Genomic DNA, 18,892 nt, shown 5'->3' with positions numbered 1-18,892 from the left:
ATATTGTCCGACTACAAGTGGCCTGGTGGTAGCGTATCACTTTCACGCATCAAAGGTTCTGGGTTCGATTGTCTCTACTTTTGTCTTATTAACTCGAGCAACAATTTATTCCATTCTATTTAATAATTTATTGAAATAAAGATGAAATAAAATGTTATTGAATTTTTTTTTGGAGGAATGCTCTTTTTTAATATTTCTTCGATGAACCACTTCTGGAAAATTGAAAAAAATATCCCAAATGTGATGGATTCAATCTTTAATTATGCTCTTCTCTGCTTCATGTTTTAGTTTATTTTTACGAAAAATTGATCTCTACTATTTTTTATGGTGTGGTATTTTATGTCGATTCTTGTTTATGAGTGAATATCATATATGGTTAAATGTATATTTTTGTTGACTTATTTATTGTACGAAATGTGTCCTGTCGTGTATCTATTACAAAGACAGAGTATGAATTCTAAAGGCATTGCAAAATGTAGGAGCGAAGTAGTACTGTTTACTATACTGAGATCGCCGAATTAATGATTTGAGATTTAAACGCGTAGGCGAGAGGTAGCTACGTCGATTGCATTCGTAAATCTCTTTCAACCTTTCCGCTTGAATGGTGTAATAACTTGATTGTTCCTTACCTATTCCCATAATCCAATTATCTTTTTTTGTCTCCGTGTTTTGTCTTCCTTTCTCTTTTTCTCAATTATTCCCTTTCTTCTTTTTTTCTCTCTCTCAATGCCTCTCATTCTTTTTACCTCTCCATGTCACTTTCCCCATTTCCCTGTCTTCCTTTCTCCTTCTTCTTGTCCCCTTTTTCTTCTCTCTTCCTTTCTCAATTTTCTCTTTCTTCCTGTCTTTCTCTTCTTATCCCCTCTCCCTGTCATTTATATCTCTTTTATCCTATCTTCCTCCCTTTCTTCCTTTCCCCTCTCCCTGTCAATCATTCCATTTTCTCTTCTCTTCCTTTCTCCCTTTTCTGTTTCTTCCCGTCGTGTTTCACTTCTCCCCCGTCACTCTTTCCCGTTTCACCTCCAATCTTTTCTTCCTTTTTCTTTCTTCCGGCCCTCTTCCCCCCTCCCTGTCACTATTTTTCTTTTATGCTCTCTTCTCTTTCCGCCGACCTTCCTCTCTCGACCCATCTCTGTTTCCCGCGATTCTCCACTTCCCTCTCCGTATTATGGCAACAGGAAGGAAGTACACGAGAGCCATTACGTTCCCGACAGTCACATAAATCTGCCTTTTTTGACGTGAGGCATACGAAGCGTGAAGGTGACTTCTGACACAGAAAACGCCGGGGTTCGAATTCACTCAGAGATGGCAGATGACGATATCAAGTTCTACATCGTATTTTTCACAATACCGTGTAAGCAGGAAAAATTAACCATATGATTCCTAACCACACATGGTCTTTATCCTGGTCTTAGATTAAAGTGGTGCTCCTGTCTCACATGATTCTGACGTCACGATCACTGCAATCGTAAAAACTTTCATTGGCCAAAATATCCGGATTTCAAATTATCCGATGTTCGTTTCGGATGCAACGGATAATCCGAAAAGTACAGATTTGATGAAGAATTTGTAGAAAATTCGTACAGTTAAATACGAACAGGAATAACATAATATGTGGATAGTCTGTAAAACGGATAAACAATACTGTAAAATAATCCGGATTACTCTGACGATAATTTACTATTTGTTGCTAACTTCAGATGTCACTACTTCTGTCTCTGTTTAACACCCATGAAGTTGGAAGTACAGTCCTTGAATAACGTAGTGTGGAAAACGGCACGCTGCAACGTCTGATTCTTTTACATGAAGCATTTCTATGAATGTGATAATTGCTATGATATTTGGTACGGTGGTCGCGAAGATATTAACGAACATTCTAGACAGTCGACCACATCCTGTTATCGTTATACTTTCATTAATAATACGGGAGAAAAAATACACGTAGAATGCTCTTGGTAACTAAATTTTTGTGTATGAATGAGGTTCATTATTATTATTATTATCATCATCATTTTTTTTAAAGATATACGCACTGAAGCATTTGTATTTTTGGTATATTTTCTTCCGCTTTAAACTAATCGCGGCGATGATGATGACTGCATGAAACGACAAGGAGAAACCCACAAAACTTCCTTAGTGCCATCGACATGCGTGTAAGGAAACTTTCTGACCAATAGGACAAGCGACGCGGGATGTTCACACTGATGTGACTAGTGACACAGACACTTTGCGCATGAGGGTCCAAACAGCAAACGACACGTTCATATGTCGTATTCGCGTGCTACTTGTTACTTCGGTCCTGAAAGCTCCTTAAAGGAAGGGTGCTCAGACCGAAGCGACGTGCCACTGGGGGAGTTCCAAACTGAGTGACAAGCAACATGGTGCCTTCAGTCTATTAGCAAGCGTTTGCTGCTAATTGTGCGAACAACTGATCTTGAGGTTTTTGTTTTTTGTTTTAAGTCTACTTTATGCACAGTAAGGCTAATTTGGGCTGGACCTACAGTTTAAAGTGGGATCCGAACCACTATGTGCCTTCACCTTGTATCGAACCAGCTAGGCGACACTATAAACCGCACGTTACAACAACAGATCTAGGTGACACGATAAGCCACACGTGTCGCTTTGTCGCTTATGTGTCGGTCAAACTGGGCCATTTCCTCAATAGCTTACAACGTGTTGCCGTGGTTTGTTGTTCGCGCATGCGCGATGCAATGAGTGTCTTGCTTTAGGGATATTGCGCACCAAAGCGACACGCGACACTTATCGCTTGAGGATTTCACCAACAGAACGCTGGCCTATGCTGCCCGTCATGCCGCTACGATGTGAAATGTTTATCTTGATTAGCTCGTTTCCAAGCGACATGTGTCGCGTATCGCTTCGGTATGAAAGTTGTCTTGGACAGAAGGACCCGTGTCGCTTTGGTGTGAAATCCCCGTATCGTTTGTTGCGTGTCGCTTTGGTCTAAAATCTCCTTGAGGAAACGGTGCAGTCAGAGCTTGTGTCCCTACGATTCGAAAGGCTCTGTATTGATTACGGACTGCTCGCTTCCAAGTGTGGCTTGTGGTTTGTCGCCCCGGTATGAAACATCTCTCAGGATACTATTTATATTGTAATAAAACATAGAAAAATAAACTCTAGTACACAATCCAACACCTGACGTCCGGAATCACATTGCGATGATTCTTCTTGGGTTACGCATGCTATAAAGTAAAAAAGTAAAAAGTAAAGTACCTTTTTTTTTTTCAAATTAATGCCATATCGTGACTGCAAATCACTCCACAAATACAACTGCTTCCATCAATTCACTTACCGCCTTTCAAGACAAACAAATCTACGCAATATATATTCCAAGAACTAACTAAGCCGCATTACTTTCATAAGAAAATTAGCAGCCGTACTGATCGCACTGCCATCTATGTTGTCATCCGTCTCGGGAACAGTTTCTTGGTTCGTTTTCCACACTACGTTATTCAAGGCGCTGTATTGGAAGTGTGACTGTTTTGTGTAGCTTGTTGTCCATTACATTGTCCCATATTTTAAACTATCTGAGACAGTAGGATTAAAATATTCCCCAACAACAACTCCCTTGCCACTGTGAAAATCCCCAGTATAAACATTGAGATATTTATGAATTCTCAAAACACAGAACAATAACTTTTATCTCAGGAATTATTTTTAAATTAATATGAGAGAGAGAAATGTGAAAATGCCTAAAGCAATATGTACAGTACTTAGTATTTTTAATATAATTATTAAGACTTCATATTCTCTGTAAAATAACCATTCCTGATACGTTCTCAGTCTTTATTGAATTTTAGGTCTAGCTATGTTAAAGGGATTAGAAAAAAGTATATTTTCCCTTAAAATTATCAAAAATGGAATCCGTGTGTAATATTTATGTAGTTACGAGTATGATGAAATTGTTGTTGTTCTTCCAATCAGGGCAACGCAGGAGTGTTTTCGTTTCGTTCGTTCTTCTGTAATTATTTCATTCAATCTCTTCGTCGCGATTAATAAAATAAGCGGAGAGAAACAAATTGTTTGTAGATTTTCTTGAAAAATAAATTCGAGTCCTTCTCTACGGTAGGAGTGAAAGCATTCGCCTGCCAACACTGACTGCAAATGTGGTAAGCTAGCTTTTCAAGGATGTTCAGTCCTGGTAGTTCGTGGCTTGTACCAACAGAGGGCAGGCTTATCGGCGCTCGTCGCGTTCTGTCAGTGGCAACGAGGTATTGCGGTTCGTGAAGTTGGGTCGAATTTTTCCCCTGCCATTTTGTGATATCTGGAAGGTTTTCCTCTGTGTTCCCGAAGAATTAAAGATACAAAGGGTTCTCCCCTTGTGCTGGTGTTTGTGGCTGCTGTTAATTAGGAGCTAAGACGGATTTGTGTGCCCGCTTGTCTTCGTGACGTTGGTTTGTTTACATTCTGCCGTATTGGTCGTTCCAGGACGCATTGCTACTCGGCGAGTGGACTCCAGGTTGCGCCCTGACTGCTGGCTGGAACATCGCTGAGGACCGCTGCTGGATTTTGATGAAAGCAGGAAAGGTAAGTCATCAGCCTTGTTTTTGTAGAAATTGCTGTTTCTTTGTCGTTGATTCAAAATTGTAAAACCACGTGAAAGAAATTGACAGGGATGTTGTTGTCTACACAATCGTGCGTGCATGTGTTCTTCGAGATTTCTCCAGTCTGGTTGAAAATCGCGTTTTCTTTAAAGCTACTCCGTTGATCGCGACGTAAATTTGCTTAAAGTTTATTTCTTTCTATTACGATCGCTGTGGCGTCACTACGGGTGGGGTAAGTGGGCACTGGCCATCATAAACTTTTGTAAAGCCATCCTAATTGCCTCCGCGATTGGTTTTCAGATGCCTCGCCCCTACTTTCCCCCGTCAGTGTGCGAAATAAGCTTTTTTGCTTAGGGGGGCATGTGTTTTGTGATTTCATTGCGGGTGTATTATTTTTGTCCGTTGTCATAACTTACACGTTCTATATTTATATACAGTCTTAGAATGTACAAAAATAGCTCGTACACAAAAGAGCTATTGAACCACTGAGAAAACATGACCAAATTTTAGCCCGCCCCCTTGGCAGAGTGGTTAGCACGTCGCGCTACGACGCCAGGGGTCCCGGGTTCGAATCCTGGAGTGGGCATGGATATTTGAGAGTGTCCATTCATCAATTTCATCACATCATAATTCATCCCCATCTTGGGGCCTACCCGATGGCGCAGTGGTAGCATCCTCGCCTTGTAATCAAGGGGTCCCGGGTTCGATACTCGGTGGACGCACATAGTGGTTCGGATCCCACTTTAAACTGTAGGTCCAGTCCCGATTAGCATTTCTGTGCATAAAGTGGACTTAGACAACAATTCAATCAATCATACAAGAAGTGAAGTAGAATAAAGCAAATCAATCAATCAAAATGACCAAATTTTATTGCAATTTCAACTCAATGACGGCGTGCGACGAGAAATGTGATCTACTTCCATGGAATAAAACTGACGGAAATCAACTCTACTTGCCGTGCCGTGGCGTGGCGGCATGTTCTTGTAGTTTATTTAACAATGGACAGAGCAAGGGCGCTAGTCTTGGAGCTCTTTATAAAACCTCTGCACCCGACGACAATGTTAAAAAATTGAACAATGGGCTATTTAAAAATAGAACTTCAGACGCGAAGTAGGATGAAATTATTATAAAGATTAAATAACTGGTTTCTGGATATTCTTTTCAGTTGTTTGTTTCTACGTAGTATAATATAGCATATGCTTTTTTTTTGTTCGTTTTTTTTGTTTTTTTGTTGGGTGTAGAAACAAAAAATATTTGGGGGTAAATCCCCGGCATCCCAGTAAACGGAAGTGCTATAATTCCACGTACATACGTACGTGTTGTGAGATAGGGTTTGTCAAAAGCAGATTCGGTCTTCACTTAAGATACCAATATTCTGCACGGATTATGCATTCTATTGCTTATGGCAGTAGATTTATTCATGTTTGTCATTTTGCGTCGCTTTTCTGCAACTTTTGGCTACTCGCGACGATATGAAAGGAAGTTGTGATGTAACCCGGTGTCCCTGGCACGATGCGCTAACCATTCCTCCACGGAAGTCGGCTAAAGATGCTCGAAACAAAGACCGAGCAGAAGACAAGACATTTACAACTCTAGATTAGAACGAGACGCTCCCGGGTTTGGTCTTGTCTTCTCGATACCAAACCTTAATGGGAGCATCGATAGCTTATAATAAAGTCATCACCCTGAAGTCAGTAGACATCCCTTTCGTCTTGTCGAAAATTCCTTTGACCTCATTCGCCAGGTTTTCCTGGCATCGCTCTTCCAGACTGGGACCAATTATGCCGAGGATAAGGCGATTAAGCTTGAAACGTGAAATTAACGACTCGATGTAGAAGGGAACCAACCCCTTTCAACCCCATAGTTTAGGTGAAAGTGGCTGACTTCTTCCTTGAGGGTGCTGAAAAATGAGGGAGAGGGATAAAATATGGCTTCGATAATGGTTGGAAAGCGGGTGTAGAGATTTTCACGTTACCCCATAACACGCAGCGCATTAATCAGGCCATGTGTTTAATAACTTAACTCCTTTGGGAAAGCGCCAGTGTCCTGCAGCCTTTATCTTCGGGTGTGGATATGTGCGTTAAGAAACTGACATTCCAACCTGCAAGAAAGGCTTCACGCATTATAGATCTCGGTTCATAGCATGATCAGCCGCAGTGGTGATGGAACATTTCGAGTGGTCGACTCACGATCTGGCCACCGAATGTCCTGGGTTCGACTCCTGACCTTCATGATTGTCGCTTTCTCAGTTTCTTACGCCGTCGCCTTGTAATCAAGGGGTCCCGGGTTCGATACCTGGTGGAGGCACGCAGTAGTTCGGATCCCATTTAAACTGTAGTTCCAGTCCCGATTAGTCTTTCTGTGAATAAAGTGGACTTAAAACAAACTCAAACTCAAAACAAATTATAAATTAGAGAACCATTAGTGGGTGGCAGAGAAGGGATATTTCTAAGGGCAGACACGTTAAGTAAACACATACATACCATATAAAATGCATATTTGGGTTAAATAATGTTACTTTTACATATTTTTTGTGTATGCTGGGGGCCGCAGTCACTGTTATCGTGCATCCTGATCCATAGGCGTAACTTAGCGGGCGCAAGGGAGCACTTGTCCCCCCAAAATTTCCGTCAGTGAAATAGTCGTTGACGCTATTTTTATGGGCTGGAAAATTTTTGTATTCTGCTCCTCCCCAATCAGAATTAGGCCCCCGAGATACGTCCATGACCTGATCGTCGTGATTAGCTGAAAGTGGCAGAAAAGCGACATAAAATAATAAAAATAAAGCAATACCCTTATAGTTTGACTTATCTACGGCAACACTACAATCAAAATACAATAGTGTGTGCCACCTCGCATTGAGAAGTCTGTTTATCGAAGGATTGAGGTTCGATTTGTGATCTACGTATGAGTGTTTCTTTATCAGTATCCTTTCATAAATTTTATATAATCATCATAGTCACGATTAGCATAAAGAGGCATAAAAGTGACGTAAATGAAAGCAAAAGGAATTGCGGAGTATGCAACGCCAGACACTTAACTGGTACGGCTAGGAGGAGAATCCCTACCCTTAACATGCGTATAGATACGCCGCTGATTCCAAGTCTTAAACTCGCCTGTTGCTTTATTATCCCGATCACAGCGGGGGAAGGTATTGAATGCTAATCAAATAAACAAAGTGTTGGCTTGTTCCTTGGAACCGAAAACCTGTACACATCGAAGCTCATCACCGCCACACCAAAAAGAACAACAAGGAAGAGAAGAAGAAGAAAAAAAGGTTGTTTGATTTCTATTATGCCATCCCGTACCAACTCGAGTTTTGTTTGATGGCACGGAAGGATGGAAACTCCATAGCGTGTTCTCCCCGTGCACCGCTGGTCAACATGGGCGTTCGTTGTCACGCGATCTCTTCCACGATACAACGCAGCGAGGAGTATAAAAACCTTGTCTGGCGCTGAACATTGTAGACTCTAGGGAAGATGCGAGCGAGAATGGTCAAAACGCACGCAAACCCTATTGTGCAACTCAACCCATACCTTCAGTCACCGAAGATGTAGCCTTGTAATCAGGTGGTCCTGGATTCGATTCAAGGATTGTGCGGTATCCTCGATAGCGTAGTGGCTAAGCTGTCGCCATCAAGGCAGCCGAGCGTGTTGAGTGGTCGACTCACGACCTCGTCAGCAAAGATTCCGGTTTCGAGTCCCGTCATGGACATAGGACTTCCTTTGTATCCAAAAGTTTCATCTAATCATCATTCATCTTCGTCGTTGCGATAGGCCAAAGTTGCAGAAACTTGTGATCAAACGGATCCTGGTTCGAATCCCACTTGGCGTACCAAATGTTTGGGTGCCATTTGAAACTGTAAGCTCAGTCTCGATTGTACTTTGAGCAGAAAATGAGTTTGAAACAAAACAAGGACTTAGTGATCAGTATTTCTGGCTAAAACACACAATATATTTTGTTTGTTTGAATGTATGTAATTGCTTCGTCAATACATTCAACAATGTAACAAAGGAGAGGAGACGGACCCTTTTTGTTCAGAAAATGATAGTATTTGACTTGTAACATATGGTAGCCGGAGTGGGGACTCCAGTTATTTATTCGGAAACAATCGGGTAATATATAAATTATATATGTAGCGTCCCCCCTGCTCCTTACCCAAGGATCAGAAAGGAAGATGCTGCATCCACAGAGGCGACAAATAGATTTTGTTTCATTTTACTCCGCTTCTCTGCCATTTTGGCTAATCGCGAAGATGAGGATGAAACGTTATACGATGAACCAAGCCTCACAGATGATTAGGTATACTGGTCCAGACCCTAGAGGCTTGTTAGTTTCCACGAATACAGGCGAGGGTGTACTACGTAAAAGAGTGGTTGAAATCTGGGTCACCCTTAGAGGGGGGAGTATTTCCTCCCACCACCTCTAGAAACACCACATTGTAGGTCCATGGTACGTGAATATAGCTATTCTCCGTCCACAGCAAGTACGAAGTCGATATAAACAAAACTACTTGACCTGGGAGAGACCATTTGGTTGATTCCGACGGCATTGTTCCACACGAACGGTCATTACATCTATGGACGTGCTGAGTTGAGAATTTACCAATGAGCAAGCGTACAAAGTCATATGATTTTTGGTTTGTGAAATGTTCACCAATCTACGCCTTGGAAGGGTGTCGACGCTGGTGCGTGTGCTAGATAAGGTCGAACACGTGTATTGCCAGTGTACGTACCGAATGCTAAGAAGTCGGTGGGACACTTTGACATCGCGGCGAAAGTTGTCAGTCTTCATCTCTCTCTTGTCAAGAGGAAGACCGTCGTTAGCAACAGGATGGCGTGGGAGCCGCCGAAGATGCCCCCTCGTGAAAATTTGCATGCATGCACGCTTTGGGGTGAACATGCGTGTTGCAGGCGTTGACTCTTGTCGGGGAACTCTGCATCGCCGATTCTCTGCTGCGGCCAAACCTCTGATGCATCACCGTCTTCGATTTTTCATGATTTTTCTTCTGATTTCTTATTTTACTCCAATCGGGATTTGCTGGCGTTTTACGACTTCAAGAGATTTCCTGTTTTTCTTATGTTCTTCGGTGTTTCCTGGTTACACACTGTTAGCTCTCCTTCAAGAGCACTTGCACTAACTGTACGTCACATTTACATTAAGGTTTGTAAACATCAACCGGAAATTTAATATGACTTCTCTTTTGTTTGCTTTTCCTGTTTGCCTTTTGCTTCACTTATCTTTGTTTCCTATCTCCCTCCTCCTTACGCATGTGGATATGCATAGTTCCTTCACGTGCTTCCAGTTTTCAGCCGTTTCCTTTACAAACAATCTTCGTGTCTCCACGTTCTTCTGTTGCACTCATTACTTCAGTCGTTTGTTTATGTGCTTTTCTATTCGTATAACCTGATTTGCACATGCCCGTTGACATAATGGTAACACCGTCCCCTTGTAATCAGTGTGTCCCAGGTTCGATACCTGATGGAGGCACGGTTCTGATCTCTCTCTCTCAACTGTCCCGATTAGCCTATCTTTGCATAAAGTAGACTTGAAACAAACTTTGTAATCCTGATTTGTCATTGTTGTTTGTGTCTTTCCGATAGCGTAGTGAAATACGCTGCCAGATTGTCAATCAAGAGGTAAGGTCCCTGGTTTCATTCCCACTGGGGAACAATGTACAGTGAGTGGTTCAGATCTTCCTTTAAGTTATAGGCCCAGTTCCAATATACACAGCTGAGCATAACCAGATTCGTTGTCAGGTAAGATTCAGCTATTCCTCCTTGGCCGAGTGGTTGGCACAGCGCACTACACAAAGTTACACACAGTTTGTTAACGTGGGAAACTGTGCTTTGGCTAGAAAATATCCACATTTGTAAATAGGTTATTGTATAAGTGGGGAGGTCTACAGACAAGAGAACCTTGTAGTGAAATTTTGGAAGTGTTTTACACTAAGGAGTGATCGTGCGGGTACTTGAAAATTAAATATAATAATTAGAAATTCGGTTTTAATTTTACCATGCAAAATGTTCGTGTCTGCTATTATAGTTCGCGACGAGTGTGTGTGGTAGCTGGACATTTAAAAGTGACATAATATATGTTGTATGTAGGTGTCTCAGAGAGGATAGATATTCCATGGCAAGCAATGGCGAGAGAAAGAGCAAAGTACAGAATGAATCCTGGAAAGATTAGGTTTAGAAGCTGTAGCCCCGATAGGAACAGTATTGAATAATAGGACAAGAGAAAATATTTGAAAAATAATCCTGTTTATGTTTAATAATGGCTATTTATAGTGAAATAGGATCTTGTTACCAATATTTGGTTACGCTGACAAAGCAAAAACATCTGTAGATGATCTACATTTTGCCGGAAGAACAAAACAAATACATATGGTATATGAAAGTACAGTCATATAAACGTGTTACTTTCTTCCCGTAATAGATCATTGGAGAGCATGCAGTAACAAAAGACGATCCGAGATTTGTGAAAGAACTGTTACCAAACATTCTGTCCTTTCTTTAACTTAGAGAACAATACATCACCTTTAGATCTTGTTGTTCTCGCTGTAGGAAGATGTCATTCAACATAATCTACGACCTTCATCTCTGCCCACAGGCAGGAACTGCCCGAGCACCCTGGAAGCAATCCAGGGAAGCAAAGGCTGACAAACAAGATTGATGTGGTCGAAGGAATCTCAAGCAAATATCTTATCTCCAGCCAACTCTGTTCGAGCTTGGCTATTTTTGGAGCACTTTCTCTTTGCTGGTATGACTTGGAGCAATCAGTTCGAGTGGGTCAGGAATGTGCAGCGTCGTTTACGGCCACGGGCGGATTAAGGGCATGCGCTGAGGGTCCGAGACCTCAGTGTACTGGAAATAGCTTGAACGCAACTTATCTTGTAGGGTTGATGCTGAAACCGAGACGACCTTGTGAAAATTCGAGAGGATAATGACACCGGTCCCTTCGAGATCTCTGTAAGAGCGAGACGAGTCTCTCGATATCTATCGAGGCTTTGGTGTGGTATCGAAAATTTACCTATACTCTTTCCCGGTTATCTCTGGAGCACGGCATAGCGTCAGAGAAGTGGGGGGAATCGAGTGGGCAAAGCACTATACGCTGCTGGAAAGACTGGTAACTGCAGTCGCTTCCCCCTCCATGCAATCCATTACCTCTCACGTGTTCATTTGTGGAGCTGTCTCGCGTCACTACTTGCACGCACTTGTTTCCATTCACTTATTCCAGAGATAACCGGAACAGTGTATAAACAAATTCCCTATACTAAGTTGGTATCTTGTGATATATTTTGATTGGATTTGATTTTTGTTATTTAGCGTCGCTTTTCTTCCGATTGTGGCTAATCACTACGATGAGGATGATATGAAACTAATAAAGTAATACAAAGTGCATCTATGTCCAGGCCAGGATTCGAATCCGGGGTACCATGCATCGTTGCGCGCTGTGATAACCACTCCGCCACGAAGGTCCGTAAGTGATATATTTTGTTCATAGTTATTATAGAGTCAGTCCATCAGTGGCAGCTGTGATGCAAATATAATTAGGATTTGAAAAACAAGAGCAAGAAAAATAAAGATCTTGTGACGTCGAGACGAAGCGTTAATCAGAAAAGAAAAAAAAATGAGAAAAGTTCTTTGCCTTAATGACCTCTATACGCTGTGAAAGTTTGTGCCGTGACGCACATGCTTATGTTGTTTTTATTATGTATTTGGACATTCGAGACGAGGCAGACAACGAGACAGGAATTTAGAACTCTAGACGAATTGGAGACAGTGCCAAGTCTTGACTCGACACTACTCCTAATATATTTTCCCAGGGAAATTTAAATGCATTCTTAATTAATTGATTAGTCAATTAATTATCCTGAATGTCGTTCGAGTAAAAGTGAGTTTTTAGCAGTTGGGTGTGCATGTGAGCGGGTGCGCTCCCCTCCCCATCTACCGTCCGAGATACGTAACGCCAATAAAAAAAGTGGTCTTATATATGATCCTTTTAAATGGTAACTGACAAGTAAAAACAATTCTAGCATTAATAATAATAATAATAATAATAACACTACAACCATCATGGTCGTCGAGCGCGTTGAGTGGTCGACAATGCATAATTTCACTATCGAAGGTTCTGGGTTTGAAATCTAGCCTGGGTATGAAAGTTGATTGTATCTCTTTACCAGTGTCATCCTTATTAGCCCAACGAGGCAAGAATACAACAGCAATATAAACGAGAATTCATTTTGGCATGGTCTGGGTACAGCTCATCAGTGTTGTGACTGTGTACTGGGAAGCCTCTCATGATTTGGCAAAAAGTACAAAGGAAAAGGATGTTTTTGTCTGTCGTCGAATTCATTGTTTTTCCCAAAGCGAGAGCATCAGCGGGAGATGGAATGGGACCATATGTGGCGAAGTCAGTGTGTGAAGTGCATGCATGGGATCGAGGTGGAGTATTTATAGCGGCTTTATATTTAAAGTCCCGCGGCTGGGGTTGAGATGCAGATCCTGTACGGCTCAGCTTCAAGCACCGCCGAAGTTAATCGCGCATGACTTCATGTTCGAAATGAGGTATGCCCTTGACTTTATCCCCGTTTTAGACGAATGACGCATACTCGTGCAATCTCTCAAACCCTCCACCCCTCGTCCTCTTAAGCCTTGTTGTCGCAATGGATTGTGCGAAAATATCAGAGCTGTGACATTTAGTGTTCTGCTCCTCTTGGATAATCACGACGAGGAGGATGAATGCCGTTTATGAGAGATGTATCAAAGGACAGTCACGTCACAAAAGCCCACAGGTGATTATATTGGCTGTGAGTCCAGGCGCCACAGCCTCGTTTGCATGCAGTAAAGCGGTTTACAGTTATCTACGTGGAAAAGAACATTTGAATGCCTTCCGAAAAGGCCACCGCCATATTTGAAGCTTTTGCCTGGAAATGGTGTCGCGAATGTGCCAAGACTCCCCCCCCCCCCAGCTGCCCTAACAGCACCGAGGTAAACAGCGTTGGGGTGAAACAAAGGTGAGGGGAAGCCTATAGTTCGCATAAAGTACTTATAATGTACAGAGGGAGGGCTTCAGAAATTACTTATGCCACAGTAAGACATATTTTTGGCACCTAATAATACCCAATTCAAACTATATCATTCCAATAACATTAGCAACAAGGTACGCTATTTAATTTGAATTTGAATTCATTTGAAGCCTCAGGCCATTTTTATTATCAATTTTGTACAAGAAGACTTACATTTCCAGAATTTGTTTCTTTTAAAGAAGGTTTAGCATGCACGATTATCAATTCAATTTCCCACCTTAAAATAGAATTATAATACCGAGAATTATTGATAAATAATGAAAAACTAACCACATACATGCTCAGACAGGAGGAAATTTCCTTTCTCCAGATTTTTTTGAGTGCGGTTTGATTTACTCTAAAAGTAACCACTGAGTTTTTATTTTATTCTGACTGTTGCTAGTCCGATCCTTAATTTAATAAGTTACACTTATGTTCGTTGCTTTTTCGCTAACCTCTCCGAATAATACTTGTAGCAACAACAGCAGCTGTAACTGGTTCATTTTTGCAGAATATTTGGGTAAACGTTGAGCTCAACCTCGTTGCTGGTCTAACAAATGACGTTTGCAGAGAAGTCGCGCCCATGTACTGCGCAGAACGCTACAGCGCATGTTTGCGCGCGTTCTTGTACGCAGCAAGCTTGCAAACTGGCTTTACAGTTACTGCACTGCTGAAACTATGAAAAGGAAGCATTCCAGTTGCATTGAAGAGGCGAAAATGAAGGAGAAGGCCTTTCTGGCAGTTGTGAGAACGGAATATTCGTACTGCCAGAGTGGCGAAGGGTTCCTGTGTTTGCGTAGGGAAGTGCAGGCGGAGCGTGACTCGTTGTCAGTATCGCCGTGTCGCAATCAAATCACCTTTGCGCTGCAGCTACAGATTCAGGTGAAAGGCAAACCGAAGACCTTGTTCCCTCTCCTTCTCCATTCCTTGCTCTGATGACGTATTGTAATGAAACAGGGTTTTATGGTGATTGCTGCTTGAGGAAATTGAGAAAACGGTCATTCTACTTTAGAACTGTTCCGTTTCTGTATTGCTGCCGGTGAACATGGCTAAACTTGTTGGAGCTACGCTTACGGCAGAGATTGATCGAGGATTTCAACGAGAAGAAGAGAGAGATAAATTTTAAAGGGTGTACAAATGGTTTTAACGAATCAGGCTTTTCGTACAGATTGGTTGACTTACCGAAGGTTTCTCGTCCCCATGCTAGGGTGAGCCTCTCCGATGGCGCAGTGGTAGCGTCGTCGCCTTGTAATCAAGGGGTCCCCGGTTCGATTCCCGGTGGAGGCACATAGTGGTTCGGATCCCACTTTAAACTGTAGGTTCAGTCCCGATTAGCCTTACTGTGCATAAAGTGGACTGAAAACACCAAATCAATCAATCAACCATGCTAGGGTGAGTGAAGGTGTGACGTTGAAACCTTCACTTATGGGAAGGTTTCGGCTACGTACCCCCATCCTCGACCTGCCAATTTGTTTCTACCTTGTATTCTTCCTTTAATTGCAGTTATTCCTTTATGTCTCAGGGTATAGCTTACCATCCTGCGTCTTCTTTTAAAAATCGATTTCCAGAGATTTCTCTTTCTATGTGTCTGCCTCAGAGCAACTTATCTCTCTCTCTCTCTCTCCATTCTCATTTTCAACATTCTCCTGCAGCACCACATTCCGAAGGCTTCCTGTAGTTTCCCTTGACTTAAGCCACTGCCCATGTTTCACATCCATTTATTGCTGTGTTCCAGAAAATGCCTCTTCCTTATAGCCATATCTAGGGCTCGAAAGTTGAAGGCCTATAAATTGCCAGAAAAAGACCTATAAAAAGACCTAAAAATATCAAAAAATGGCCTAAAAACGAAAAAAAGGACGTCTAAATGTGATCCTAATTAATTAATAATTTCAGTTTTAATTACATACATATTTAATGAATAAAAAAATGAAAAAATTTGGTGGTATGGAACACACAGTGCGAAAAAACTATATGAATGAAATGCATCTTCTTTCAGTCCAAAAATGTTTTTCTCTCGTTTCAGCGATGGTTCAAATATATTTCTTTATTTCTGTTTTTTTACTACAGAAAGGATGTTTAAGAGGTGATGAACTGATGATGATTCGAATTGAGAATGGGCAGTAAAAACGTAGTCGAAAGAAGGTGAAGACAAAAAAAAAGGACCAATAAGCCAAAAAACGCCGAAAAAGGCAAAAAAGGACAAATAAAACCCAACTTTTTCTTGCCTACAATGACCCAAAATGAACATATATTATATTGGGCCTCGTCTTCGGGCACTAGAAAAGAAAGGGATTTTTCAGGTAAACACTTTTCCTTGCCTTTTCTGTCCTGCTTGTGATTTCTTTCCTGCATCCTCCTCAATTATTAGTTATTGTACTCAAAACGTAATAAAATTCCTCCACATCATCGACTCCATTCTCCCCTATCATTACCATTGTTCTGGGGGCTGAGTTTTTCTGTTGCATACCTTTGTTTTCTTCACATTTATTGTCATTTCGTAACCACTCAGGGCCACTTCCTTCATTTCGTTTAAGACCTGCTTAATCTTCGCTTAGTAGTGCCATGCTATCTGCATAGTAGTGCTGTGTCATTTGGAAATCGGAGCATGCTCATTTTCTTTTCTTTGAGTACTCCTACGTTCATTTTATCTTCATACATAGGTATGTCAATAAATAGATATGTTAACCAATGTTAATATATTCTTGGATATTCAATAACATCGTCCTTGGCATAACAGAATGTTGCGTCATAAAATTGTTACAAGATATCTCTCGTTGCAAAAGTGCTAGAAGAAATAACTTCTGTCTAAAGTGTGCCTCACACTGTTATCCTGAAAACTGAGAGGTGTAGGGGTTCTTTCCGATAATATGTTAATCACCTTGTAATCAAGGAGTCGTGGGTTCAGCTCACGGCTTTGGCATATTTGAGAGTTTGTATTTTCATTTTGAACCGCAGGTCCAGTCCTGATGAGCTTATATGCACAGAAGTCAAGCTTTTATACTGAAGGGAAAAATCGTGAGGAAGGGGAGATACTTTTAGTATTAAGATGGCAACACTGATTGCAAGGCCAAACACACCCAGGAGTTGCTGCTCGGTGTCCAACTCGAATTAGCTTGGGTCACCAGCGGAGGTCGGGCATTTCGATTAAATATCTCGAAAGGAACAGTTTGGGGACGGCGAGGGTTATTTTCGTTCTACGGGAAGAATCTTTAATTAGATGCAAAATGAAGATGGCGCCAGTGTGATTTCCACTGCGTCCGTGCGCCGTAATGCAAAGAAACATGTATTAATGGAACGGCAGTGTTCGTGAAATGTTATTCTTAACCGCACCTGACTACCTGCTCATAATGATTCGGAAATTTATCACGGCCAGGGCCCAAGGGTTGGCGAACATTGGTACCTCTGTGAACGTTGGACTGCATTTTTGTCTGATAAAATACCTACGTAGGTTGTGTATAAGCTGGGCATTCATTTGCTGAAATGGGGTGTAGAAGGTATGTGGCAGCAGGCTCGAGTCTGTTAACCTCCATAGCTATGTTGCCCGAACGGCGATTGTCCCCCCCCCCCCCCATTTCGGGAGCGCTTTACGTATCTATCCATTTATGGCCGTCGTGGACGAGAATGTAAAGTTTGGCAAAGTTTTCTTTGTGTCAATTTTGTGCACAGATAGCTTAATCGAGACTTGGTACTCAGTTAAAAGAAAAGCAATGTGCCCTTGCCGAGAATTTAACCCAGGGTCCGGTAACTTCAATTATTAGATTTGACTAATACTTCAGTAGGGCATTTAGAATTTATAACGAAACGACACCTCTTTGGACTTGCACATCAAAGATCTAGTAACTTTTGTTGGAATTTTTTTCATATTTTTCTCTCTATATTTTTTCATATTTTTCTCTCTATATTTTTTCATTAGCAGTGGCGTAGCGTTATAGTACGCCCGTACGCCCGGCGTTCCCAGATTTAACATTTCAAAAATGCTTAAATGCTGTGATTATAAAGTAAAACGTGACTAATTTCATATATGTTTGACATTCATGGCATTATAATAGCTATTTTTTGCGATCCGCTTGCAACGGTCCACTCTCAACACTCCTTCTACCATCTCTTTTTAATGCCTTTCCCGGCCGGACGCCGAGCAGGTTCGGCGTAAAGGACTCCTTGCTGCCTTTCTGGAGGTAAAGCTTCGATTTCTACAGCACGCTCGTAAATGCTCTCTCGTACGCCAGCGTACGGAGCAGAGAGGTCTGCCGTGATTGGTTCATGTGACCCTTCCTGCCTTCTGAAGCAGACGACAGCGGCAGAATTCCTACCCGGTTCTTCGCTCTTCGCGCTCATGCAACTCGTGCTGTGTGATGCTACAATACGCAATACTGACTGACGTAACTTTACCAATCTCAAATATACTGCTTCTTCCACTGCATTGTATAATTTATCGCACGAACAGCGATGTGTATTAGAAACTAAAATATCAACACAGTTTTTGTCAAATAAGTTGGTGAAGTCCTCGTGATAGAAATTCAGCCTGTGGCTGCTCTACCACTTAACCCGCAAAACTATTATTTTTTTATTGTATTTTTTCGTTATTATCTAACTACTTAATATTGTGTGAATGGAAATGTTTAGCATTCATTTGAAAACTCTTATCATCGAATGTTCTCTGGAGAAAATTATTTTAAAATGTTTATCAGCATTCTCAAGATGTAATAAACAGTGGTCTGAATTACTAATCGGCACTGTTACGTCAGTAGAGTGTACGATATTTGGATCATCCACTCTGCTTTTCACAGTGCGCCAAGACGACAGAGGTCCCTGGTTCGAATCCCGGCGTGAGCACGGGTGTTCTTTGTCAGTGTCCCTTCATCAATATCATCACTCATATTCATATTCGCAATTAACCAAAAGTGGTAGAAAAGCGAAGCAAAATAAACCAAATCAATCAGTAGTTGGATCGCCCACAACAATGACGTCTACTGTTGTGCAGAGGCGCTTGTGACTCAGGTAGGTTTTTAATGACTTGCGTCATGCAGAAAGATATAAAAAAAGGTATAGAACACCAGAGTTCAAAACATCTGTTGCATAGTGAGGCATCTAATTTTCTAGCTAAAACATGCAATGATGATGTTTTATTGAAAACTCAGCTTACTTCAGGCAAATAATACCTGTGGCGACTAATACCATAAGTAAATTATTAAGCAAGAAAGGGCCGACTCTTCCTTCGGAATTGGCGTTCCCACCCGAAATGTCCATGCTACGCCACTGT

The 18,892-nt window shown here is 41.6% G+C and overlaps 1 protein-coding gene across 5 annotated transcripts in view; it reads left to right on the top strand.

Annotated features, from left to right (window-relative positions):
- The window catches only part of smash (smallish), a 357,582-nt gene that overhangs the window by 159,950 nt on the left and 178,740 nt on the right, over nt 1-18,892 (top strand). For 3 of the 5 annotated variants that reach the window (XM_083119146.1, XM_083119150.1, XM_083119142.1), the window contains exon 1: nt 4,201-4,545. The gene's annotated coding sequence lies outside the window, so the exon portion shown is untranslated. Of the gene's footprint in view, nt 1-4,199; nt 4,546-18,892 lie in introns of those variants that run through there. The other 2 variants (XM_083119143.1, XM_083119145.1) reach the window with 2 other exon arrangements.

The sequence above is a fragment of the Lepisma saccharinum genome, chromosome 3 (genome assembly GCF_977018435.1).
Source record: "Lepisma saccharinum chromosome 3, izLepSacc3.1, whole genome shotgun sequence".
Lineage (NCBI taxonomy): Eukaryota > Metazoa > Arthropoda > Insecta > Zygentoma > Lepismatidae > Lepisma > Lepisma saccharinum.
Note: the sequence above shows the minus strand (reverse complement) of the source record. Positions and strands in the feature narration are given on the sequence as shown.